Source organism: Mobula birostris, chromosome 14, assembly GCF_030028105.1.
Source record: "Mobula birostris isolate sMobBir1 chromosome 14, sMobBir1.hap1, whole genome shotgun sequence".
NCBI lineage: Eukaryota > Metazoa > Chordata > Chondrichthyes > Myliobatiformes > Myliobatidae > Mobula > Mobula birostris.
Genome location: NC_092383.1, coordinates 27,142,111 through 27,169,309, shown reverse-complemented (window position 1 = coordinate 27,169,309; position 27,199 = coordinate 27,142,111). Strand labels below are relative to the sequence as shown.

General features: G+C 38.9%; 2 long non-coding RNA genes across 2 annotated transcripts in view; one reads left to right on the top strand and one right to left on the bottom strand.

The window, feature by feature from the left end:
* Nucleotides 1-27,199, bottom strand: part of LOC140209793 (uncharacterized) — a 113,358-nt gene that overhangs the window by 5,490 nt on the left and 80,669 nt on the right. The window contains exon 3 of the long non-coding RNA XR_011889068.1: nt 367-484. This is a non-coding gene — a long non-coding RNA (uncharacterized lncRNA). The remainder of the gene's footprint in view (nt 1-366; nt 485-27,199) is intronic.
* Nucleotides 1-27,199, top strand: part of LOC140209795 (uncharacterized) — a 135,509-nt gene that overhangs the window by 74,179 nt on the left and 34,131 nt on the right. The window lies entirely within an intron of this gene.

The following is a 27,199-nucleotide window of genomic DNA, read 5'->3' as shown; positions in this document are numbered from 1 at the left end:
TTTGCTTTTGCTTGCATGGTGGGTGGGGGGAGTCGTTGATGCATTTGTTGGAGCAAGTGTGGGAAGGGGAGGGGGCTTTGAGGTTCTGATGTTTTTCTGTCATTCTTTTTTACTGTTTTATGAATGTTTGCAAAGAGTAAGAACTTCAGGTTGTATACTGTATACATTCGCTGATACTGAATTGAACCATTGAACCGTGTCTATTTTAAGAGTTTTCATCAACAGATGAAAGGTCATGTCTTTAAATCATCCCGTTTTATATCATACACACTCTTCATAATGAGCTTTCCTTATGCTTTGAGTCCTGATGCAGGGTTTTGACACAAAACTTTGACAATTCTTTTCTTTGCAATGATGTCCATTGACCTGCCGAGTTGCAGCAGATAGTCGTTATCCCACACTGCAGCATTTGAAGTCTCTTGTGTTATCCTTATGTTTTGCCGGATCGTGGAATTGCCCAGTTGTTAGTGTCACCGATTCCAATCTGTACATGAAATATTAAAATACAGATCAGAAGCAATTTATTGAAAAACACTGACTGTAGGAATGACTAGGGTTCTATGTACTCATCTGCCTTTGGAGTACTGCTGGTAGGACTGCCAGCATGCAACAAACCCTCTACCTCAAGCTCCCCTTTCCCCTCTGTATTTGCACATTTGATTAACCCAAGCGTAATCAGATGAAACAGTGTCTCAGGTGTTACACTGATGTACTTGCTCACAGTTTAGCTTTGTATCTGCTTGACTAATAATGTGTTTAACATGTATGAACATTGATTTGAATTGATTGGCAGAATACCCAGTAAAACACTTTAAGTGATGATAGAGACTGTGAACCTGGGCAACACAGAGAACTCTTTATAGACAGATGTGAGCTCTAATAGTGTCCAGGGTTAACAGGCTGCAGGGTGAAAATTACAGGAGTAACTGTTTTAGAAAAAAATAGTGGTAGTTATGATACTTCGGGTGGAATCTGTGATATCAACTGTGATAGTAACAAGATACTCCACAGTGCCTGTGACAGTGTAATCAGCTTGAGGCAAACTGAGCAGTATTGGCAGTGAAAAGGGGAAGTATTTCAACATTGCTTGTTTTGAACTCTGAGAATCTTTAGATGTCAAATGGATAAACAAGTGTTGCACTAGAGTAAATAAAGATGTTTAGGTGACTCATTATATATTCCAATATGCTGCTATTAACTTAAGAGAATAACATTTCTCCTTTAAAAAGTTAGGGAAGGTGGGTGGTGGGGCCCGAGGAAGGAGGAATTTCTGTTTTCAACAGTACAGTTCAGTCTTCCCTGAACTATTGAACGAGAGGAAACCTTCTGAGGTATAACCTACCAGCTCAATTTCATTCAGTAAAGAAAAATTGTCCCTAAATTAAGAAGGTTTGAGTTAAAATATCACTGCAGAAACATGAATGCAAAATTCCTCTCTGTCTCTTCAGTGCAACAGTTAAGGAGTTTGCTGTTTGCTGTGCTGTCTTTAAATTAAGACATTAACCAGAGGTCCTGCTTCCTCTCCCAGAATGATCGAAAAGATCTCATGGTTCTGTGTGAAAGAGCAGCAGCGGTATTATCCCCGGCACTGACCAATTTTTAATGGCACAAATAAAACCAAATTGTTTGGTCATTATCACATTCCCTCTCATGATAGCTTGCTGTGTGTACTTTAATTGCTGTTTCCTTCATTACGGTAGCATTCATACCTCAAAGCTAATTTATTGACTATAAAGATTTTTGGAATGCCCTAGAAGAAACATGGAAAATGTAACTTTAGTGAAAGACCTTTTTTTTCTCTCTGTGAATGGTAATGACACATTTAGCTGCATAGCACATCCCAGTTACAAATGATCTGATGAAAATTGATCTCCTCATATACTGCTTCTTTTCTGTACCTGGGTTGCAAAATACTCCCCTGCCTGTTGTAGCATCAGCTACAACTCATCCATCTCCTATGCTCTCTGCACTTCTGAACCCTTCACCAATCCTCCCACACTTTGATATACATGCAATGACACTGTAGTCCTTCTGTCTGATGGGAAAGAAAAATCTATGTACTATTTACTTTTTTTTCCAGTGGTCTTTCTAAATGTTGCCATTTATTAAGCTTTCTCGGGCTTGATCTCACTCGAAGTAAAATTGTCACTTTTCTATTTGATCTTGCTAAATTACTGCACGGACTTTACCACATGAATTGCCTGGACTTTAAGAGCTTTGTTTAAAAGAATTAGCGGTACAATTACCCCTCTTGATGACATCTGATAAAATATCAAAGTTGGGATGTGCAAAGGACAAGTTACTGATAATATTGTAAGGGGTTGGAAATTATAATAACAGTACAATCGCTTGCATTCATGTTCCTTACACTGTGAAAGTTGTTACGTTGGGAAAAGTGTAATCAGAAAACTGTACCTGCAAATGAAAGGAGAGGTTGACCTCTACTAATTGGAACCTTGGTACCTCATTGCGAAAATAAACAACAGTCCTCGTATTTATTGCGTTATCAAACTTGCCAATAAATCGTCAGTTAACACAAAGGTCTAGTATCTCCATAAAGGTATATCGTAGCACAGTGATTCAAAAAGCACATGTAAAATAACACTGCGGGAAGTGATAAGTGTTGTGACAACTGCATGAGGTTGTACAGTTCCCTGATGCTGGTTTTATCTGACTGAAATACAAATTGCACATTTTGAAGATAGGTCCAATAACACTCCTCTTTCCAATCTCCCCCTACACTCTAAACAATTTCTTTTCTCCTTTAAAACTATAATATCTACTCACGTCCATGTTTTTTAAGAGTAGAGCACCATTTAGGCCTGAATTTAAATCCTCCAAATTGACTCATTTTGGATCTTTACTCGTTCCTACAGCCCGTAGCCAAAATGGCATTTCACTTCAAAACTAAGCAGGGATTCAGGGGAAAAGAAATTTGATTCACAGCAGAGTTTGAAAATGAGATAAAGTGTTAGCAGTGCTATTTCTTGTGTACTCAGGACTGAAATGTCTGGCCTCCAGAGAAGCTGTGAAGGAATTAATCCTATCTCCAGATAATCCATCAGGGAACATCCTTCATTATGATGTTAAAAGCTAGGCTCACTGCTCAGGACACTAACAATAGAGAACCAGGCCCTTTGAAATACACACATTTTTCCCAGGTTACAAACTTGAATTATTTGCCCTTCACAGAGATTAAAAGAACCCATGTGTGACTCATCCCCCACACTTTCATGTCTGTCTTCAATTTCCTATGGGTTACTACTTGTTCTGAAAAATATATTTTTTTCTCTTGCTTTTTAAAGGTATGATTTCTGGTGAACTGTCATCTGCAATGTCAGAAGAGTGAATCAATTTTTTTCTAAGAATATTGTTACAGTGCAACAGTATGTCAATAATTGAATGTGACTACATATCCATAAGATCATTAGATATAGGATCAGGATTGGGCCATTTGGCCCGTCATGTCCCCCATTCAATCATGACTGATTTTTTTCACATCTATTCTCCTACCATCTCCCCCTTATCCTTAACCCCTTTACTAATCAAGAACCTATCAATCTCTGCATCAAATACACCCAATGCATTGGGCTGCACAGCCCTCTGGGTCAATGAATTAGACAGATTCATCAACCCCTGACTGAAGGATTTCTTCCTCATCTCAATTTTAAAGAAGCTCCACTTTATGCTGAGGCTGTGTCCGTGGACCCTAGACTCTGCAGCTAATGAAAACATCCTCTCCACATACAATCTATCCAGTTTATTCAGTGTCTGGTAGATTTCAATAAGAACCCCCTCATTCTTCTGAACTTTGTTGAGAACAGGCCCAGAGACATCAAACACTCTTCATACATTAAGCTTTTCATTCCTGGGATCATTCTTGTAAACCTCCACTGGACACTCTCCAGAACAAGCACATCAGATACAAGACCCAAAACTGCACAAAGTCATTGAAAGTTAAGGTAATAAATACAATCTTATTGACATATTACAATGCAGTCGGTAGATCAGAATAAACAGATATATTCATAACATTTTAAAAATTTTTACCACAATATGCTCACAAATCTCTCCACATTTTGAGTCTAAAAATCAAAATAAACCTTAGATCATTTTACAGATCTTACTAAGTCTAAAACTCTATAATTATTTGCTGATTACGTTATAAGATACGAATATCCCAGATACCGCAAAATCGGCTTCTTTTCTGAGGTCTTGCAAATTACATTTGGAACTAACTACATTTTCATAGCAGATTCAGAGGATGAAGGGAATAGATAATTTTTAACAATGATAAAGTGTCTTTCTGCTATCCTTTTTTCAACAAGGGACACATTTTTCCAGCAATTATGCAGAATAAAAATAATAGGTAACCTTATCCTTTTCAAGAAAGCCATGCACTCACATTGCACTGTAAGGCCTATAACTACCTCCCCTGTATCTATAAATCTAACTGTAATAAACATTTCAATAATTTTCTTCAAAATAAGTAGCCCAACTATCGAAGGAAAAGATTAAAATTGATATAGAAGACAAGGCAAATTTGACAGTAACACAGCTAACCCATGTACAATTCACCAGGGGTATGTGAGTCAAGTCTAGTAGCTTCATACTGAAGGATCAAAAGTACAGTGGTACAGCCGTTAGCTTTGCTGGGTTCAAACCTGACCTCAGGTGCAGAATGCCTGGAGTTTTCATGTTCTCTCTGAGGCAATGTTGATTTCCCCCAAGTGCTCTACTTTCCACTCATATGCCCAAAGCTGTGCTTATTGGTTGAAGTACAAATTGCTCTTTGTATACTTCAGAGGCAAAATTGGTGGGGTATATGTGGGAGTTGATGGAGGTGTGAGAGGAAAATTTGGTGTCTCTCTCTCTCTGGCTATCCATCTTATAGGATGATGAATGGTTCCTTTCAGTCTGTTAGTGGAGTTTGATATATGCATCCTAGAGTGGCTGTACAGGCCAATCCTTAACAGACACTGTTTGCCACATACTTGGCAGGTGAGGAAATTGGTAATTGATGGTCAAAGTAGATGAGGTGAGCTGACAGCAACACACATAAAAGTTGCTGGTGAACGCAGCAGGCCAGGCAGCATCTCTAGGAAGAGGGACAGTTGACGTTTCGGGCCGAGACCCTTCGTCAGGACTAACTGAAAGAAGAGCTAGGAGGGGGAGATCTGAAATGATAGGAGAAGACAGGAGGGGGAGGGATGGAGCCAAGAGCTGGACAGTTGGTTGGCAAAAAGGATATGAGAGGATCATGGGACAGGAGGCCCAGGGAGAAAGAAAAGGGGGAGGGGGAAACCCAGAGGATGGGCAAGGGGTATAGTGAGAGGGATAGAGGGAGAAAAAGGAGAGAGAGAAAAAGAAAGTGTGTATATAAATAAATAAATAATGGATGGGGTACGAGGGGGAGGTGGGGCATTAGCGGAAGTTTGAGAAGTCAATGTTCACGCCATCAGGTTGGAGGCTACCCAGACAGAATATAAGGTGTTGTTCCTCTAACCTGAGTGTGGCCTCATCTTTACAGTAGAGGAGGCTGTGGATAGACATATCAGAATGGGAATGGGACGTGGAATTAAAATGTGTGACCACTGGGAGATCCTGCTTTCTCTGGCGGACAGAGCGTAGGTGTTCAATGAAATGATCTGTGAGCTGAAGTGACTTTTTCTGTGCTGGCCATTTGAATTACCAGTGAATATCTGCCCTGGGCTAAATAAGGATAGGGGTGAGAAAGTATTGAGAAGGACTACAGTGGAATGAGGCTATTGTCGTCATTTTCCTTGTTGTGTAAATGAACAAAGATAAAGAATTAAAATTTCTATATGTCAGTCAGGACCCCAAAGTTCTTTAGACTTCTTCAGCACTAAAATTCTGACATAATCTCAGAGACTTTTTCTTATAACTGGAAAAAATATCCAAACCCTTACATGCCAAATAGTGTTTGAAGACATTTGAAGCAGGTATTCTCACCAATGAAAACTGAGCGCAAATTTGGTGTGGTGACCAACATGTAAATGAATGGTTTTCGTGGATTGATCTACCAGCAATTGCAACCTGTGAAAATTCCTTGACTGTTGGGAAGGGTGGGGGAGCGGCTAATACAACCATCAGGGTCATTACTCCATTGCACCCTTGTCACCGGAGTTCCCAACCCGGGGTCCGTGAATGCTCTGCTTAATGGTATTGGTCCATGGCTTAAAAAAGTTGGGAACCCCTGCCCTGCACGCACATGAAGGCAAGAAGGCAACAAATATCTAGATTCAGGAGCCTGATTTACCTCAGTTGCTTTCTACTTTGTATGGCCAAGTTGCCCCATTAACAGAATGAGCTGTTGAAACAAACTGATTCTGATCCTTTGGACTGACTTTCTGTCTTACTGCGCATTTTTAGAATTAGCTCTGATTTTGCTAATGTCTTTTTACAAGCGGCAACTGCATGGAGGTATCAAACCACATCAGAGCCTTGGTCAACAGGTAGCTCGCTGCTTTTAATGTGAAGGATGCGAGCTGTTTCAGGGAGCACGACTAGAAACAAACGGGGAAAAATCAACTATGTTGATGTCATTAAACTAAAATCCAGCTTTCCACACCGTGAGAACTGTTTCTATTAGTCAGTGACAGTTAAACTTACTTACAGACATGGCACATTAGGCTGGCAGGATCTATGAGGTGAGGGATAGACTGTATCACACCTTCTCTGGTATTCATAATTTACCCTTTGTGATCCATGAACATATTTGCAGAAAATATATCCTGAAGTACTGTATTGCAAGGGTTTTTTTTAAGTCAATTTCTTGGTCCCAGAGTTAGTAGTTCATCGGTATCATATTCAGAACTGGGACACTGCACTAATGAAGATTGCTCTATGCAATTTAAAAGGCTGCACTGTATAAATATCTTAAACTAATGACAGTGGTTCAAGTTGATATGTTTGTGTGGTGACTGACTTAATTGCTTCATTACTGTAGTCCATGCAGACCAGCTGTTCCAGTTTTTTTTAAATGCCTTGAAGATTAAAGTTTCAGGGATACTGAAGTCTGGTGAAGTGTTGTTTTGGCATCTATGAATTATGTAGCGTTAATATATCAAAATACCAGATTTCTCTAACAAGCTAAAAGACATTCAACTGAAAAATAAGAAGGTTATACTTATTTAAAAGGAAACCACAGTTTATATGATAAGGTGACACGCACCTTAATATGCAGTGAAGTAGTCAATTTCTTCCTGGCTTCTCATTCTTGGAACCACATTAAATCACTGAATATGTTCTCAACTGTACCGACTTTATTGTCATCATTGTCTATTTAGTACACGACCCTCAAATAGTGGTACCTGCTCTAACAATAGGGGAAGATGAAAAATCTTAATTTTCCAATTGAATTGAATGAAAAATCAGAATCAAGTTTATTATCACCGGCATGTGATGCGAAATTTGTTAACTTAGCAGCAGCAGTTCAATGCAATACATAATATAGAAGAGAAAAACAATAAAATATAAACAATAATAATAATAACAAATAAATAAGTAAATCAATTACAGCATACGTTTATTGAATAGATTAAAAACGTGCAAAAAACAAAAATACTGTATATTAAAATAAGCGAGGTAGTGTCCAAGGGTTCAATACCCATTTAGTAATCAGATGGCAGAGAGGAAGAAACTGTTCCTGAATCGCTGAGTGTGTGCCTTCAGGCTTCTGTACCTCCTACCTGTTGGTAACAGTGAGAAAAGGGCATGCCCTGGGTGCTGGAGGTCCTTAATAATGGACGCTGCCTTTCTGAGACATCGCTCCCTGAAGATGTCCTGGGTACTTTGTAGGCTAGTACCCAAGATGGAGCTGACTAGATTTAGCTAAATAGAGTTAGGCACACTTGCAAAACAGGCTGCTGCTGACTTGTTATCTGAGTTTACTTCCAATTGGCCACCCTAATGTCACCCTAGGATTTCCAACATCCCTCCCGGCATTATTACACTCCAGTCCCACACATGTTTCCTCTCATGCTGATCTTGATCTCAGGAATTTGAGATCATTAAATTTACCAGACAAGCCTTCACTTCTGTAAGGGTTACCATCTGAAATTCCCCAATAAATACAATACCACCAGCTTGCACTTGGCTCTCTTCCTTAATAATCTACCTTTACAGTCATCATCATCATTATGTGCCATTACCTATGAGGTAGGCGATCATGGTCCTATGACCATGATTGTTCTTGGCAAGTTTTTCTACAGAAGTAGTTTGCCATTGCCTTCCTCTGGGCAGTGTCTTTACAAGACGGGTGACCCCAGCCGTTAACAATACTCTTCAGAAATTGCCTGTCTGGCGTCAGTGGTTGCATAACTAGGACTTGTGATATGCACCAGCTGCTCATACCACCATCCATTATTTGCGCCCATCGCTTCACATGACACTGATCAGGGACTAAGCAGGTGCTACACCTTGCCAAGGATGACCTGCGGGCAAGCGGCGGGATGGAGGGAGAGGGAGCAACGTCCTTTAGTAGAGACGTATTTCCGCCCCACCACATACTTTTACGGTACGTATTGTAAATTGCAACTGTTTAACCCTTGTATTAAGAAGCACACCTAGTTATAAGAAGCATACAGAACTGCTTTACAAACTGAAGCCCACCATACTGCTTCACTATTGTCTTGTGACCTCTCGCACATATCCATGACTAACATGGTACTCTCAAAAATGAAATGTACAGAGATCTTCAAGTGGCTGTTTGGAGACTTAACTGAGGAGTACGAAAGTATGAGATGTACAGAAAGAGTAAATAGAAAGGACTTATTTCTCCTAGAGATTGCTACATTAGCCTTTGAGAACTCATGTAGGTCATCAGTCCTATTGAAATGCTTGCGAATGAGCAGATTTTCCTTTAGCTGACATGCCAACAACTAGGGAGTGTAGAATGAAAGTTTTGGTGGCAGAATTAGAACCAATTTAACAAATAATTTCTTTTCAGTGAGGGCGTAGAAATGTCTGGGTCACATTGCGTGAAAGATTGGTAGAAACAGAATTACATATTGTGTTTAATAACCTGGTCTTAGCAATGGATCTGGAGTTAGAAGGATGATTAGACAGCATATCATTTTTTTTTCCAACTAGCACATAATTGCTAAACTGGGGCATTTCCCACATCATACATTTTCTATCATTCTATGAAGATCATCATTTCTTCATATATAAAAATGTTTGAGTTGTGATTTAAGTAACGAGATGACATTTTGTTGAAAAGATAGTGATTTTATTAAAAACAAGGTTCAACATGAATCTTCTTTTGAGCAAAAGTTAATCCATTAATAGACATAGTGTACCTTGAAACTCAGAAGTATTTTCTTTGAAAGAGCTTCACCTTTATGGTGCACTTAAGTAAAGATTATGGAGTATTTTTCTCATGTTAACATAGAGTCATGCAGTTATACAGCAAGGAAACAAGTCCTTGTTGGATAACTATGACAGCCAAGTTGCCTATCTGAGTTAATCCCATTTTGAAATATGATCATACTACTCAAAATATCAGATTACGATTCTTCCTTTGACAATATGCATCGAATTGTAGGCTTCATACTACTCACTCAGCTGGCAGTAGCATTAGTTTCAAGGGTAATTGTCATTCAAACATACACATGTATACAGCTAAACAAAACAGTCACAAATGAGAAAATCTGTAGATGTTAGAAATCCAAGCAGCATCTATGGAAAAGAGTACAGCTGACGTTTCGGGCTGAAACCCTTTGGCAGGCCCAAAATGTCAATTGTACTCTTTTCCATAGATGCTGCCCGGCCTGCTGAGTTCTTCCAGCATTTTGTCTGTGTTAAATGAAACAGTGTTCCTCTGAGGCCAAGGTGCAAAATATAGTACATACAGTCACTCATAGTACCCAACACATTTTTTTCTATTAATAAAACTCTCAATTCTGAACTAAAATCTTTGACTCAAGTCCTGTTCTGAAGAGAACTAACACAAACATCTGGATTAATATTCCTGAGCAACACTGAGGGTGTACTACACTGTCAGAATACATATGAAGCTGCTTAGCTGACTGTAAGAGATATCATGTTTGCCAAATTAAAGAACAGAAGCACTATTCCAATTGCCCAGGCTATATAGTCTCCAACACAACCTTATTAAAACAGACAATATCAATATCACAATTCTGCATAGCTTCCTGTGTGCAAATTGACTGCAGTCTTTCCTTAATAACAACATTCCAAAGATACTTCCCTGGTTGTAATAAGCCTTAGGGTATCCTGATAGAAATGTAAAGATTCTATATTAATATGAGGCTTTCCTTCCTTTCATAAGAACATAATTTCACAATATAGAAACCCTTGCATAAAAACTGAAGCTTTCATTTTAACTTGGGAGTATATAATTTTACAACCAACAAAGAGAACATTCATTCCTTGTGTTTGCGTTTTTAAGAACATTCATTCTATCATTTTGGGTTCAATCCCTACGTGGCATTGAATTAGACCCATTCTTGAATACAAACATTATTTTTCAGAAACAAACATTTTTAATATTCTTCACCTAATGCGGCATAAATGTCAAATTAATTTTAGCCATCATATTTAGAACTGAAATCTAAATATGGAAAAACATTTTTTTTTCTGCTGAGCCTGCTAGCATTCACAATTTCTACTCTTGTTTCCTGAGTAAGACTAAAGTAAATTATTGCACACAAAAAGTTGGGAGAACTCAGCAGGTCAATGGAAAAAAGTAAACAGTTGTCGTTTCGGGCCGAGATCCTTCATCAAGTAAAAGCATTAAAAAGATATCTTTTGCCAAGAGTAATCCATTGAAATCGTGGGATATTAATTGAACTTTATAGCCTTTGCTGGTCAAATGTGGCTAACTGCTTGCCTTTTTATCTCTGGTGGGATTGCTATGCTGCTGGAGAGGGGAGACTGCCTCTTGATTGAAGGGGAGAGACTTCCGCTGAGCCCAGAGAATGTTTCCCAGGTGTTTTTGTTCTTTGGATATGGACTTGGACTATCGACTTTTTTTCAGTCTTATGTTTTTTATATTCTGTGTTTTTCACCCAATCTTTCTTGTTTTTGCATGTGGGTAGGGGGATTTGGGGGTCGATATGCCTGTATCTTTTTTGTTTTTTTTTGTGCAGGGAGGGGGGATTTGAGGGTTGATGCTCTGGCTGCCATTCTTTTCTTTCTTGGTTTCCTGGCTATCTGGAGAAGATTTTCAGTGTTGTACACTTTGATAACAAATTAACCTTTGAACTGGATTCTACAGTGGCCACAGAATATCACTCCCCATTGGTATAATCCACTAAGGAATCTTCTGTAGTTCTTCTCTATAATCAGAAACCAGTATTGCTTTTTCTGAACTGATGGTTTTGAATAGAAAAAAAAACAGGATGACATCACTTGCTAGGTGTTTATCAACAAGTATAGACACTGCTGGGAACTTTTAGCCCAGACATATGGAGTTTGCTTCACCCATGATCTGCAATCCAATTCTGAGATTACTTCAAGATTTAGCAAAGTCACATATTGGTTAACACACACAGATGAACTTTAGCCTTGTCTGTGGTTAAAATAGTAGCTAAAGAATGTAATTACACCAATCAGGCTGTGTTTCAGAAATACATATGACCAAAATACACAGATGTGACTGACCTCAAAGCATCATTAGCTGCAAATCATGATTACATATGTTCATTTTACTAACAAGTTGTCATTCCTAAAAATAACAGTGAACAGATAAAAGCTCCTGGTAGAAAGTATGACAAAAAGACCACTTTATTGATAACAATTAAACTTTGATTTTGTTGTTGCATCTCATTTAAAGGGGCACTATTTCTTGCTGTAGTAATGCTCTCAGGCTGCTTGGAAAGATGTAATTGTAGCACCAACTGTGCAAATGAGAATAATTTTTCGAAATCTCTTTATGATTTTGGAGAAAAAGTACATGAGAACAGAGTAAGCCTCAACAAACAGAGCATCTGTGAAGCAACCTTGCTTGCACAGTAGAGAATGAGTGCTTTGCAAGGCAGACTATTTTTCACTGCTCAGGGACCGAGGCTACAAGTGAAATGTCTCTGAGACAATCATACAATCTTCTCAAGTGTTTCTACAAAGCAGAAACCCTTTTTGTGCACAATTATGCAATTTATAATAAAGGACAAAGCTTTGTAGAGAGTCCTTAAGTTTCTAACCACTGCGGATTGTCAGCACTTCTAATCTCGTGACAGTTAAATCAGATCAGTGCCACTATTATTTACACTCTTCAAAGGGGCAATGCCATTTGGTAACATATCATGTCAAGAAGTGCAATGATACTTCAAGAACATCCTTTAGATTATCAATGCCTTTCTAAATGAATGGAGTAGAAATTTAATTTAAAGCCTCAAAACAACAACAAACATTACTTATACAACATTTTATAACTATGCTTCAAGATACTAATTAGTTTAAGTTATAAAGACATCAAAAAGACAGAAAAGTAAGTGGTAAATATTAAGGAACAGTGATGAAATTGGAGAGTCAGGGTGCTTAAAAGAGGGAATTCTAGAGCCTGAGGTCCAAGAAGTACAGAAGGTGAAGCAATATCCATGAAAGGCTGATCCTATTTGGACATTGCCTCTTATACTACCACAAAAGGACTGCTGTAACGTGGACAGGCATGCCTATAAGACCATAAGACATAGGAGTAGAAGTAGATCATTCAACCAATTGAGTCTGCTGAGCCATTCGACGATGGCTGAATAATTTTCCCTCTCAACCCCATGTGCTTGCCTTCTACCCATAACCTTTGATGCCAGGATGAATCAAGAATCTATCAATATCCCTTTAAACCAAGCCAGTGATTTGGTCTCCACAGGCAACCATGGCAATGGTTCCACAGATTTGCCATTCTTCTACCTAAAAAAAAAAGGCTCTTCATCTCTAGTGGGATGTTCTTCTAATCAGAAGCTGTGCTGGCTGGTCCTAGATTCTCCCACTATTGAAAACACCCTTTGCATGTCCAATCTCTTCAGGCCTTTCTATATATGATAGTTTTCAATGAGATCCCTCCTCATTCTTCTAAACTCCAGTGAGTACAGTCCAAGAGACTCCTTATGTGTTATGCCTTTCATTCCCAAGATCATTCTTGTAAACCTCCCCTGGATCCTCTCCAATGCCAGCAAATCATCTCTTATATATGTGGCTCAAAATGCCTCACAATGCTCCAAATGTAGTATAACCAAGGCTTTATAAAGTCTTAGCAAATCTTGCACTAGTACTCCCAAGTCCCTTTACACCTCCAACTTGTGAATATGCTCCCCATTTAGAAAATAGTTTATACCCTTATTTCTTCTACCATTGTGCATGACCATATACTTCCCTACACTGTATTCCATCTGCCACTTCTTTTCCCATTCTCCTAACCTGTCCATGTTCTGCAGTCTCCCTGTTTCCTCACCACCATTTACACCTCCACTTACCATGAATTGTTGACAGTCCCTGAAAAGTGTTTCACTGGCTATAAAGCTCTCTGACATCTCTTAACATTGTGAAAGGCATTACTTGAATATAAATTGTTCTTCCTTTCCTCTACTGAATTAGTTGCAAGGCAAGGAACTATACTTGCTACTAAGTCAGCCAGCCTGACTTGTGGTCTAATATTGCTCGCTTATGATTGACAAGTGCAGGAATGATATTAAGCTCCATTGAATGTTTCCCATTTGTAACACCTATGAATGGAGATTGTTTATAAACTAGATCAGGGTTAGCTGCAACCTCCATGAAAGAATTGGCTGGAAGTGCCTCTTGCCAACTATTTACTCATGAGAAACAGTCACATAGACTCATTCCTGATGTGTCCTGATGAAGGGTTTTGGCCCAAAAAGTTAGCTGCTTACACTTCTCCATAGATGCTGCCTGGCCTGCTGAGTTCCCCCAGCATTTTGTGTGTGTGTCATAGAGACACGTTGCCAGCTGGTAGTTGCTGTGTTGCACCCCCATTTCAATCTTCAACAGGGAAGGAAATTTGAAGGGGAAAATGTCATGGTAATGGTCATCAGAATAATAAAATTTACAGATTATATTAGTTATAGGGAGAAAGGGAATGGAAAAAGCCTTTAGGCTTATCGGGTCCAACCCAGCCTCAAGTATTCATTGTTACATTAACTTCATTCGCCCCAGATTGCAGTCTTCCCGTATTCTACCAGTCATCTATAAATAAGGACAATTTATAGTTTAAATGGTTCAACTGATTCAATTTAATATCAGAGAATGCGTACAATATACAACCTGAAAACTTAAACCTTACTCTTTGCAGACATCCACAAAACAGAAAAAAAAACCAAAAAAAAATGAATGACAAGAAACATCAGAACCTCAAGTAACCTACCAACCAGCATATTGCCGAGATGTGGAGGAATCTGTGGTGCTCAGAACAAACTTATGAGAAAGCACATACAGAGTCATCACAGGCAGAACCAAAGGCAGGATTTGAACCCATGTCACTGAAGCTGTGAGACGGCAACATCACAAACGTACTACTGTGCTGCCAGGATCTAGTTCAGAAACAATATTTACATTGGAATTTTCGTGATATTTCAGGAAAACAGAATTCTGTTAGAATAAAAACAAATATTTATGATTTGAACATGAAAAGAGAGTTAATTTAAAATATGTATTTCATTTCTGGTGTACATGTGGAATGAGCTGCCAGAAGAAATGGCTGAGGCTGGTACATAACAACACTTCAAATAGATGTGGGTAGGTACATGGATAGGAAAGGCTTAGTGTTATTTTGGCCCAACAAGAAGCCCACCTTAGATGAGCCTCTTGGTTGGCATTGACTGGTTGGCTGAAGGATACTTTCCTTTTTTTTTGTAATTTATTTTTTATTGAATTTCATCATCAAAGAACTTGTTAAGATTCTAATTTGCATTGTGAACAATTTGTTGTTACTAAAAATTGTGCTTTCCTTTTTCCTCTCTCTAATGTTCACCAATAAGCTTCTCTTTGTGTTTTCATATGGAGTGTGGAATCAGGAGAAAAGTAGAAACCTCTTTGAACTTCATTATGAGATGGAAGGATTGACTGAAAAAGAAATAATGGATAATTATCTTGTACATATCACTAATACTGCCAATAGTTCATCAAAGACATGTAGCTCTGTAACAGCAGTGAATCTACTGTTCACAATGAATACAGTGGGAAGGATAATAGTGTCAAACATATTCTATCTCCAAACTTAATCAGCAATGGTGGCTACTATTTTTATTTGGTCTGGATCAATTTGCTCTGTAATCTTTTTCTGAACCAAAGGTGCTAGTATGAAAACAATACAAGTCACATACCATCAACGTTGAACTATTCTATTCATCATTTTCCAACAAAAGCAGTTCTGAAGATGATCAGAAATGTCTGAAAAAGATTTAATAGCAAACTATTGACTGAGTCTCAGTTCATTATTTGTTGTGTATATGTCAAAATCATTACCACTGCATCAGACCAGTCAATGATTTTTGACATTTTTGTATATTGATTGTTATTTTTATAGTTCAGTCAGCTAGCAAGAAAAAAAAGCAAAAGAAAAGGGTATTATTCAGTAAGGCCACATAGCACCAGATGAGACTTGAGGGGAAAGAATATATTTAGAATCATGAGCCAGACATAACAGAATTTTCTTCCTGGTTCCTTTGCAGTTGGCTCAATGGTGCAATATGTTATGCTGCTACTTCAAAATTCCAGCAATTTGGTTTCAATTCTGTCCTCTGATGCTATCTGTTTGGAGATTACATGTCCTTCCTTTAATGGCTGTGTTTCCCTGGGTTCCCTGCTTCCCTCCCACGGGTTATAGTAAAATTACCCGAATTGCAGGTGGGACTGAGAAGGAAAATAGCTACAGGAAAATAAAGAGAGTGATATTGCTCAGAGAGCTGGCAAATATACAATGGGTTGAATGTCCTCCCTTCCATGTCAAAAGGCAAGAATCAAAAATGTGAATTTTTCATATGTTCCAGTAAAGACTTGAAAATAAAATAAAACCCAGCAGGTGCCGGAAAATGTTGTGTGTTTAATATGACAGTAATACTTGAGTAATGTTGTAAATATATTATTTGATTAAATATTCTTTGTTTACATAATTCATATGTAAAAGTACATGAATGGCATACATCAATATGCCACCATATCATATTTGAATGCCTCACTAAAGTAAAAAAATAAGTAGATGCACATTTCCCAATTCCTATATTTTTCTTTCCATTAATTTTTGAAGTACAAAATGTAGCAGTGGCAAAGAGTACGCTTTAAAACAAACCAAAGTCAACTACCTACCTGTTGAAGCACAGTGAGGTGTTCAAGATTTTAAAAAAAAGCACAGTATGCTTTCTTCACAAGAGGGGGAAACAGTCGAGTAAAGAACAGCTAGACCATGTATTTTTTTTGGGAACAAAGCAGAGAATGGAGGAAATTCACAGGTTTGTAAACAATGAATACTGGGTAATAATAAGTTCTGAAAAAGCAGGAATGGCTGACTACATCAGAAAGATAGACACATTCAACTGCATAAAAGATAACTGGCTGTTGTACACCGAATGAATTGAGCAGTACTTTGAAGTAAATGAAATAGCCATCGAGAAATGAGTGCCAGTGCTGCTGAGTGTTGTGGGGGGAAAGCATACAGTTTGCTTTGAAATTTAACTGTTGCAGCCAACACAGCTGAAGTAAGCTTTCTGATAGCAATAAAATAATGCAGGAACGTTTAGAACAAAAGCCATTGTTGATTGCAGAACACTTTAGGTCTCATTAGTGGATTCAAAAGGAAGCAGAGTCCCTTCAGCTTGCATGGCTGAATTGAAGAGATTGTTTGAACATTGTTAGTTCAGTAATGGACTTAATGACACACTGAGAGATCGTTTAGCTTGTGGAATCTTACAAGAAAACATTCAAAAATGACTCCTAACTGAAGTACAACTCATATTTAAAAGTACAGTTCAAATCACTGTATCAATGGAAGAAGCAGCCAGGAATTCAACTGAGTTCCAGACAGGAATGAAAATGAGTGTGAACTAAATTGCAACATCTAAACTGAAATCAGCCTCGTCAAACAATTTATGTTACCATTGTGACAGGAGCTCACATACACCAGACCAATGCAGGTTTAAAGGTAAAACTTGCAGAAAATGGAACAAAGTAAGATGCATATGAAGAGCACGTCGGGCAGACACAAATAAGCAGACTGTACAGGGAAGAGAAAAAGATAAAAGGTCAAGCTGCAGTTTCATAAAAAGCACTAATCTGCATGCTGCTGATGAAAAATCTGATAACGGTGAGAGTGACACAGGACTGGGTAGCCTTGAGATTTATAATGGGAAAACTAATCAGAGACAACCGATATGGCTTACACCAGAACTGAATGACAAATTAATTCATATGGAATTGGACACTGGCTTGGCTGTTTCAGTCATTGAACAAAATGAGTTTTAACAACATTTCAAAGATACTGAACTGAAACCTGCAGATACCCAACTCAGAACCTCTACTGGAGAAAAGGTAACTCCTGTTTTTAGCATTGAAATACAACTACCAACAAGCCATTTTGGGCTTGTGTGTGGTAAAAACAAGAGGGCCAGCATTGTGGGGGCACGATTGACTGAGACAACTAAAACTTGTTTGGAGAACCAACCACCATTTGCATGCACATCCCCTCTAATAAAGTCAACTCAAAGTGAATTAAGGAAGGTACTGAATAATGCCTTTGGAAAACTCAAACATATCAAGGATAAAATAGTGTTAAATGAAAATGCCACACCCAAGGTTTACAAAGCCCCTCAGGTTCCTTATTCCATCAGTTATATTGTAGCCAATGAGCCAGATTGTATGGTAGCGGACAAAATTCTTTCCAGACAATCAGTGTTACCTGGATGACATCATTGTTCATCACCATCATCAGCAGGAGCCATGCCCAGTTTGAGCTTTGACTGCCATGGCCCACACACTCCTGTTTTGGGTCAAGTGGATCAATTCGTTGGTATTCATTTCCAGTTCTCTGGCTGCTGTATCCATCATCATTTGTCTTTGTCTTCCTCTTGCTTTCTTCCCTTCAGTCTTTCCCATAATTACCGTGCATTCTAACTCCTCTTTCTTAATCACATGTCCAAAATGAAGTCATGTTGCCTTTTCATGATCTCATACATTATTTCTCTTTTTGTGTTTGCTCTGTTCATGACATCTTCATTAGATATTCATTTCATACATGATACTCTTAGCATCCTCCTCAAAAACCACATCTCTTCTATGTCAGTTCGTTTCCTCATGTTCCAACATTCTGAGCCATATAACATAACTGGATAAACGTAACAGTTCAGTACTCTGAGGCGGGTTGTCATGCCTAGTTTAGTGTTGGTCAGTACACTCTTCATTCTCATAAAGGTGTCTTTTGCCATCCCTATTCTTTTTATGTCCATGTCGCACCTGCCATCTGATGTCACCCAGCTTCCTAAGCAGCAAAAGTTCTGTACTTGTTTTATGTCTTCCCCATCTATTCTCAGCCTGTAAATAGGATGCTCCTTCTTTTTGGATATCACCATACATTCTGCCTTTTTGCAATTGTTAGGTAGATCCATTTTTGCACTTTCTTCAACAACTATATCAATTAAGTTTTGTAGTTCTTTCTCTGTACTTGCAATTAACCCAATGTCATCCACTCATCTAAAGTTATTGATTATTTCACCGCCAACTTTGATTCTCAAGATGTCTCTTATTTTTTATAATACTGTTTCACTGTATGCATTAAATAAATCAGGGGAGAAAACACACCCTTGTCTAACGCCTCTCTTGATTTTTGTAAACTGACTCACTTCTCCATCTATTCTTACAGTGGCAGTTTGTTCCCAGTACAGATTTCTGATTAGGTGGAGGTCTTTCGAATCTAGATCTAGAGTTTCCTGTAATATTTTGAATAACTTATTGTGCTTCACTTTATCAAATGCTTTTGTGTAGTCGATAAAAAAAACAAACAAATCTTTTTGCACTTGAATAGTTTGTTCTGATAGTATCCTTAACATCAACATCGCATTTCTTGTACCTTTGTCTTTCACTAAACCACATTGTTCTTTACCTATTTCAGCTTGTATCTTACTCTTAGCTCTTGTCATCAATTCTTAGAAGTATCTTGGTGATACGACTCATTAAACTTATGGTCCTATGTAATTCACATTCTATTGCTCCAGGTTTCTTAGGAAGAGTGATAAATAGTGATTTTTTTTCTTTGTTACCAGTGAGAAGGACAAGGAACATCTCCAAAATTGCAAGACAGTGGTAAAGAGATTAGAAGGTTATGGTCTCAGAACATAATGCAACAAGTTGGAATTCTTCACAGTAAGCATCACTTACTGTGGTCACACTATTGATGCACCAGAATTACACAAGTGTGCTGAAAAATTCAAGCCGTGCTGGATGTCCCAAGAACAAAGGACTTGTCTCAGTTGTGGTCCTTTTTAAGGATTTGTCAATTACTATAACAGGTCACTGCCAAACCTGTTTACTGTGCTCCACCCCCTTGAACTCATTACTACAGATTGGGAAGAAATGGCAATGGACAAAGCAGTGTGAGGTGGCTTTCCAAAAGAAAAAGGAAATGGTGACATCACACACTGTACTCACATATTATGATCCATGTTATCCAGTGAGGCATGCCTGTGACTCCTCACCTTATGGTATATGTGCAGTCATGTCACATGTTATGAGTGATGGACGTGAATATCTCATGGCTTTTGCATCACATTCCCTTTCTGTTCTAGAGAAAAATTGTGCACAGATTGACAGAGAGGACTTGAGTCTCGTTTGGGGTGTAAAACATTTTGACCAGTACTTGTGTGGGAGAGTATTTACCCTCAGTACTGATCATCAACCACTAGTGTCCATTTTCAATCCACAGAAGAGCGTTCCACTAAGACCAGCAGCACAAATGCAGAGATGGACTCTGTTTCTTGGAGGACACAATGTGAAAATCAAATTCAAGAGGACATCTAATCATAGAAATACTGATGGATTGTCCCGTTTACTCTTGGAAAAGAAAATACCTGAAACATTTACAAAAAAGGGGAAACCTCTTGACGTATTCTCCCTAATGCAAATTGAAAGTCTTCCTGTAACAGCAGAAATTGTCCAAAAGGAAACTAGAAAACATATCCCACACCGTCTCAGGTCTACATTGCAATGCTGGAATGTGCAGCAGAAATGACAGTTTCCCCCTTTTCTTACCAACACCAGGATGAACTTGCCCTTGACAGGGGTTGCCTTATGTGGGGCTTGAAAGTTGTAACATCCAAGCTGTATTTGAGAAACTACATGGCAGTCATCTAGGCATGGCCAAAATGAAAGCGTTAGCTTGAAGTTTTGTTTGGTGGCCGGGCTGGGGTGGCGGGAGGGGTATATCAGCAGACTGAGCAGCTTGCCATGCACGTCCAGAAGATGCAAAGAGCTACATCTCTCCATCCCTGGGAATGGTCTGCATTACCCATGCAGAGTGACCTCCCTAGTCAGGAAAGATATTATCACACAGGAGTAAGAAATCCTCCATAACGATTAAATCTTCAGGCTTGAATGGGACAATTTAAATTTTACTATGCTGTGGATGTCTATATAGTATACTGGGTGTATATATAGATGATGAGAGAGCAATATATTACATAATTGAGTTGAGATGTATTCTATATTGACTTGGAATTTATAGCTAGGCTGGAAGCAATGTTGTGTGTTTAATATTTCAGTACTATTTGAATAATCTTGTAAATACATTGTTTGATTGAGCAGTTGTTTTTTTTACATAATTCAGTGTGTGTAAAATTACATGAATGTCATATATAATTATAATGCCATCACATCAGATTTGAACACCTCACTAAAGTGAAAAAAAAGACAAAGTAAACACACATTTCCCAGTACCCATATTTTCTTTCAATTAGGTTTTAGAGTTACAAAACATAACAAAAACATGGCATGAAAACAGACAATACAGGCAGAAAGAGGAAAAAAAGAATATTTCTAGTCAATAACCTTTCATCGAACAATAATTAGTATTTAGATACTTGATGAGATAGGCAGCTAAATTGTCATCAGGCAAAAATTTAGCCTCAGCTGCTCGATTTAAATTTTTGCCAACAAAGAATAAAATTAAGCAGGGTGGTGAAGAAATCCACCAGGTTTCCATCAATCTGACCTGATTCGACAATAGAACCATACAGTGCATGAACAGGCCAATTCAGCCCACGATACCTGTGCTGAATACACTGCCAGATTTAACTAAATCTCTTTTGCCTACACTTAATCCACATCCCTCCGCACCATGCATATTCATATCACTACCTAAAAGCCTTTTAAACACCCTGCTGTATCTGCTTCCACCGCTAAGACTGGCAGCCTAATCCAGGCTCCTACCTGCCTTTGCAACTGGATCCTTGGAGTTCCTGACCGACTGACCACAGTCATTAAGGATAGGCAGTAACTCCTCTGCTGTGGTCATCCTTGACACTGATGCCACACTAAGCTGCATCCTCAGCCTCCTATGTTCACGGCTGTGTGGCCAGATTCTACTCTAATTCCATCTGCAAGATTGGAGCTGACACCTCTGTAGTGGGCTGGTTCTTAATTAATGATGAAGGCGATAGAGAGCCTAGTGGAGTTGCTATCATGACAACAACCTTTCCCTTAATGTTAGCAGAACAAAAGAGCTGGCCGTTGACTTCAGGAAGGGGAGTGGTGCAAACACTCCTGTTTACACCAACGGTGCTGAGGTTGGGAGGGTTGAAAGTTTCAAATTCCGAGGAGCCTATCCTGTTCCAACTACATCAACAGCACAGACAAGAATGCTGACCAGTGCCTTACTTCCTCAGGAGGATATGAAGCTGACTGAAATTTAAATCCAGTCGGTTAGGCTAAAATTTCCTTTTGACTCTCATTAATTTTTATCAACATACCATAGAAAGCATCCTATCTGAAAGTATCACTGCTCTGAATCTGAAGAGAGTTGTGCATACAGCCCAGCACATCACAGAAACCAGCCCCCATCCACGAATTCTGCCTTTGCTTCTTGTCTTGGTAAGGCATCCAATCATTTAGGCTTCCGGTTTAAGATGGCGCTGGTGAACCTCAGTGACTTCTGGCTGGTGGTTAATGAAATAAGGAAAAAAAAAACAACTAATTACTTCGTTAAACACTCTTTTTCTGGCAAACAATCATCTTAAGTAACGGGCTGTAACTTCCCTTTGGACTTGCAGGCAATTCAGTGTGGAAGAGCCGAGGAGAGGCGAGGTGGCTGGCCATTCGCTGAGAGCAAGGGAGACTCAAGGTTTGATCAATTAAAGTGCTGCGCCAAATTGGAAAGATTGGCCAAATCGAGGTGGCGAGGTCTGGGCACCAGAGTGTACTGAAGTGATTGAACCTGATGTCTGGATGGAGACTAAAGTGCAGGGTTGAATCAGAAAGATTGCGTACAGGCCAAACTGAGGCAATTGAACCCAATATTTGGATGCTGACTTAGGCGTCAGGCCAGATTGAAAGGGTCAGGGTAGTGGCGCCCAAGGCGAGAGATGTCCGATTCAGATCGCTGCTCCACAACTTGGCTCTCCACTGAACTATGCTGATCTGTAGGACTCTGTTTGCAGAGTTCAGTTCAGAGCACTATTTGCTTGTGATTATTGTTTGCATGACTTGTTTTTTTCCTTTCTGCACATTGGGCATTCAGCATTCCTCTTTCTTATATGGGTTCCTTTGGGGTTCTTTGTTTTGTGGCTGCCTGCCAGGTAATGAATCACAAGGTCGTGTAATGTATACATCCTTTGATAATAAATGTAAATTCAACTTTGACCTGGATGTTCTGTCTTTTCCCTTCCTTCCTCCCAAGATAGAACTTTCATTCATTCATCCATGGCTTGGTTTCGCGAACAAAGATTCAGGAAGGGGTCTGCCCACGTCTGCCGCAGGCTTGCTGGTGGCTGACAAGGCCAATATGGGACAGGCAGGTCTGACCATAGCGGCTGCAAAGGAAATTCTGTTTTGGGTTTGGTGCTGCTGTGTCACGGTTCTTTCTCCTTCTCCTTTTGTCCACAATGCCAGCCCTGCGTGTGTTCTCGAACGAGGAGACAGGCTGGTGAATGGTGTGTCGCCAGGCCTCGCGATTGGAGGCTAGATTAGACCACTGGCGATGGTCAATGTGACAGGCACTAAGGGATTTCTTCAGGGAGTTCTTGCATCTCTTCTTCAGTGCCCCTCTGTCATGGTGGCCAGTGGAGAGTTCGCCATACAGCACAGTCTTGGTTGGGCAGGCGATGATCCTCCATACTGGAGACGTGCACAGCACAGCACAGCTGCGTCTTCAGCAGCATGGCCTTGATGCTGGTGACCTCCGCCTGTTTGAGGACTTCGATGTTGGTCACACCAGTGGATGTTGAGGATGGTGCGGTGATAGCTCTGGTGGAAACGCTCAAAGAGTTGTAGATGGTAATGGTAGGTGACCCACGATTCGGAGCCGTACAGGAGGGTGGTCAGTACAATGGCTCTGTACATGTTGATCTTTGTGCCTTTCTTCAAATTCTTGTTGTTCCAGACTCTTTTGTACAGCCTGCTGAATGCCCTATTTGCCTTTGCCAGTCTGTTACAAAAAACAGTAAGCTTGTTCCACCAGTCTCAAGGAGGGCTTTTATTTCTCTGGTATAATGAGCTTCTACAGTCTCCTAGTACAAAAGTGGACTTGTGACCTCACAATTTCCCTCTTAATAGTCTTGCAACTTCTGGCCTGTCTGTATTCCACTTTCCCTGTAACTGTAACGCTTTATTCTGCTTTCTGTTATTGTTTTCCCTAGCAGTACCTCAATGTATGGTTGCAATGAAATGATCGGTATGGATTACATGCAAAACAATTTTTTCCACAGTACCTTGGTACATGTGAAAATAATAAAGCAATTTACCACTCTGTGTAAAAAAAACATCTCATGCATCCCCTTTAAACTTGCCTCCTCTCATGGATTGATTGATTGATTGAGATATAGTGTGGAATAGGCCCTTGCGGCCCTTCAAGCCATGCCACCCAGCAATTCCCTGATTTAATTCTGACCTACTCATGGGACAATTTACAGTCATCGAACTGAGTTCTTAACTCTATTTCTCCCTTCACAGATGCTGCCTAATCTGCTGAGTATTTCCAGTACCTCCTGCATTTACTTCAGATTAAACTTGCTTCTTCTTGCATGCAAGAAAGAAATTCTAAAATAATTTTTCGAAGGTAGTCCTGCCTTTCACTGAAAATAGAAAGATGTTAAACTGCATTCACTTTGCAAACTCAGCATGGGGTTATTTCAAATAGTTTGTTTTACTTAGACAAATTTTATGCCCTACTGGGCTGCTTTTGGAAATCTTTTTCCCAAGCAATTTCAGAATATATCATAAATGTTTTAGCCAGAGTAGATATATAATTCTCTATAAGTTAAACAATTTCTCTCAATACTCAATATTAAGTCCTGATAAAGAGTCTTGGCCAAAAATGTCGACTGTTTATTCATTTCCATAGATGTTTCCTGACCTGCTGAAATCCCCCAGCATTTTGTCTGTGTTTCTCCTAATACCAGAATACTTTTACATCACTTTTAATATAATGTGTGAATGGATTTCAATCTCCATTAGACCTTGGCTGCAAGCTTGCAATATTGCGTTATAGCTTTGTGACCTAACAATTATAATGGACCTTAAGGCCCTATTAAATGGTATTGAAGTGGTCTTTATGCTGATCTGTCTCACAGTATGCAGTTTTCTGATCTTGTGTTATATAAAATAAGTACTTTCCAGGCTAACAATAAACTGAATTAAGTGCCTCATGTACATGTCAAAATATACTGTGCTACTAACATTGTGTTAAGTTATACACTTGATTAAATATTTGACAAGCAGGAGAATATACTGTAACTACATTTATTAGTGGGTATGATTTGCTATAAAATGATCATATAAAATACAGTGGGCATAGATTAGAAAACAAATAATTGAAATATCTTAATTTCAATTTTAAAGGATTGTGCATAGTTCGGATCTGAGGACAATTTGGTTCAGAGCATTGTTGTTCGCTTCAGTTGTTTGAATGATTTGTTTTTTTTTTCCTTTCTCTTGCGCATTGGGTACTGGTCTTTTATTTTTTTTCTTTAATTGAGTTCTTTTGTGTTTCTTGTTTTGTGGCTACCAGTAAGCAAACAAATCTCAAGGTTGTGTAATTTATACTTCCTTTGATAATAAATGTACTTAGAACATTTGAATATAAAGAACATTACACATTGCTTTGTATGATGCATGTTGATTTCATTGCCATAAGACAGGTAGAAATCCACTTACACCATAGATACATGTACAAAGTGGCTGCTGGTTCATGATATAATGCAATTAACATACTAGTAGTCACTGGTCTTTAATCCAATGTCCCTGCTATAACTGAAGAGATTTTCAATTGCATTATTCATTTTTAATTTCTTATGATATAGGATACCATTCAATCCACTGCATATTGCCTGCGTCCAGTTTTCATGCTCTCTTTATGACTGCTTGAGTTTCCTCCAGATTTCCTCATTTTCTCTTACATGCCAAGGACGTGCAGTTTGGTGGGATATTGGCGACTGTAAATTATCCATAGGTATAATGCCATAACTTGGGTGGGGGTCGAAGGGAATGTTGGAGTAATTTAGTGTAAACGGGATGCAGAGTGTCAACGAGGACTGGTTGCAACACTGGCCCTGTATCCAGGTTGTACCTCTCAATGCTGGTTCTCAAAGCAATCCCAGCAATTCTCTTTTCCCACTTACTTCAGCAAAAGCGTCAGCACCCTCCACCCACTAAGCAAGCAATAGCAAAGCCCCCTGAGACAAGAACTGTCAAGATGTTGCAGGATGTAACAAAACCCATCAATGTACTCATATTTTCAGACTACCTACTGTCCACCCATGACATCACTTCATGTCACACGCATTCCATTTAGTGCTCCCTTTTAAAGACAATGAAAGCTTGTAATAATAAAGAACATCTTTGCAGAATGTCCATTGATATCTCTTCATGTCATGGTCTGTCATCTTTCCAGTTACACATACATCAAATGTACTTCAGCTCTAGAAATTCATTGAGAACCTGTCGAAACGATGGCAATGAAAGCGTGAGACAGTGCCCTGGACCTAGCACATTCCATGCAAGAAGAGTTGACCAATCTTCTCCATCAATTTGATGTGCAGATTTGGACTCATTCAATCCTGTCCTGAGACAGTGAAATATTATTGTACAATAATATTGGGAAAAATTGGCAGATACTAGCAACTGAACTCATATTTATTCAGTACCATTTGCTCCCCATTTATTTTCTGTCATCATATCACATCTGTTAGATTACAACTTTGATAGAAAATGGACAAGATAGAAATGGACAAATGGACAATTGAGACAAGATAAGAACAAAGCAATAAGAACTTGTGAAGATTTGACAAAATATTGATTGGTGGTAGACGTGTTGACAGGAGAACATATTCAGCTGCAAATTGCACTATTAAACAGTTAAGTCAGCTCTTTAAATATATACTTAGCAAGATGACATTTACAATGAAATCTATACATTCTGGTGCTTTCCTAAAGCTCTTCAAGTTGTCAACTTATTATTATGGGTATTTTCTGCATGTTTGCAAATAACAATGACAATTGCTTGTTTTACTTGTTTAACTTGATTTAATTAAGCAAGCAGAAGTGTTTTCAGAATAAAGTATTAGGATGTGTTGCATTTTCTCTTTTAAGATGTGGTTGAACACCTTGTGTCAACCAAGTAGCTGGTGGCTGATTGCTTCCTTCTCTTTGTTCATCAATTCAATGTTTTTACTGAACACCCAAAATTGTTCCAATGGGAATTTGAGCAAAGTATCTGTGCTATTAATTCTAAAGCATGAGTTTTTTTTTAGCTTCCAACACCTGAATTATGGGACTATATTACATAACCTACTTTGGACCTGAGCAAGTTAGAAATTGACTTAGTGCCAGTTGTTCTAGAACCAAGCATATTTCACAAGCCTGGAGAATTCTTGGTATTGAGTTGGCTTCATGATGAGAACTTTCCAATGACCAGGGCAAAGAATGATGTTCGAACTTGAAAGCTTAAAGTAAGTTTATTTCAAAACAATATACGTCACCATACACAACACTGAGAATATTTTTT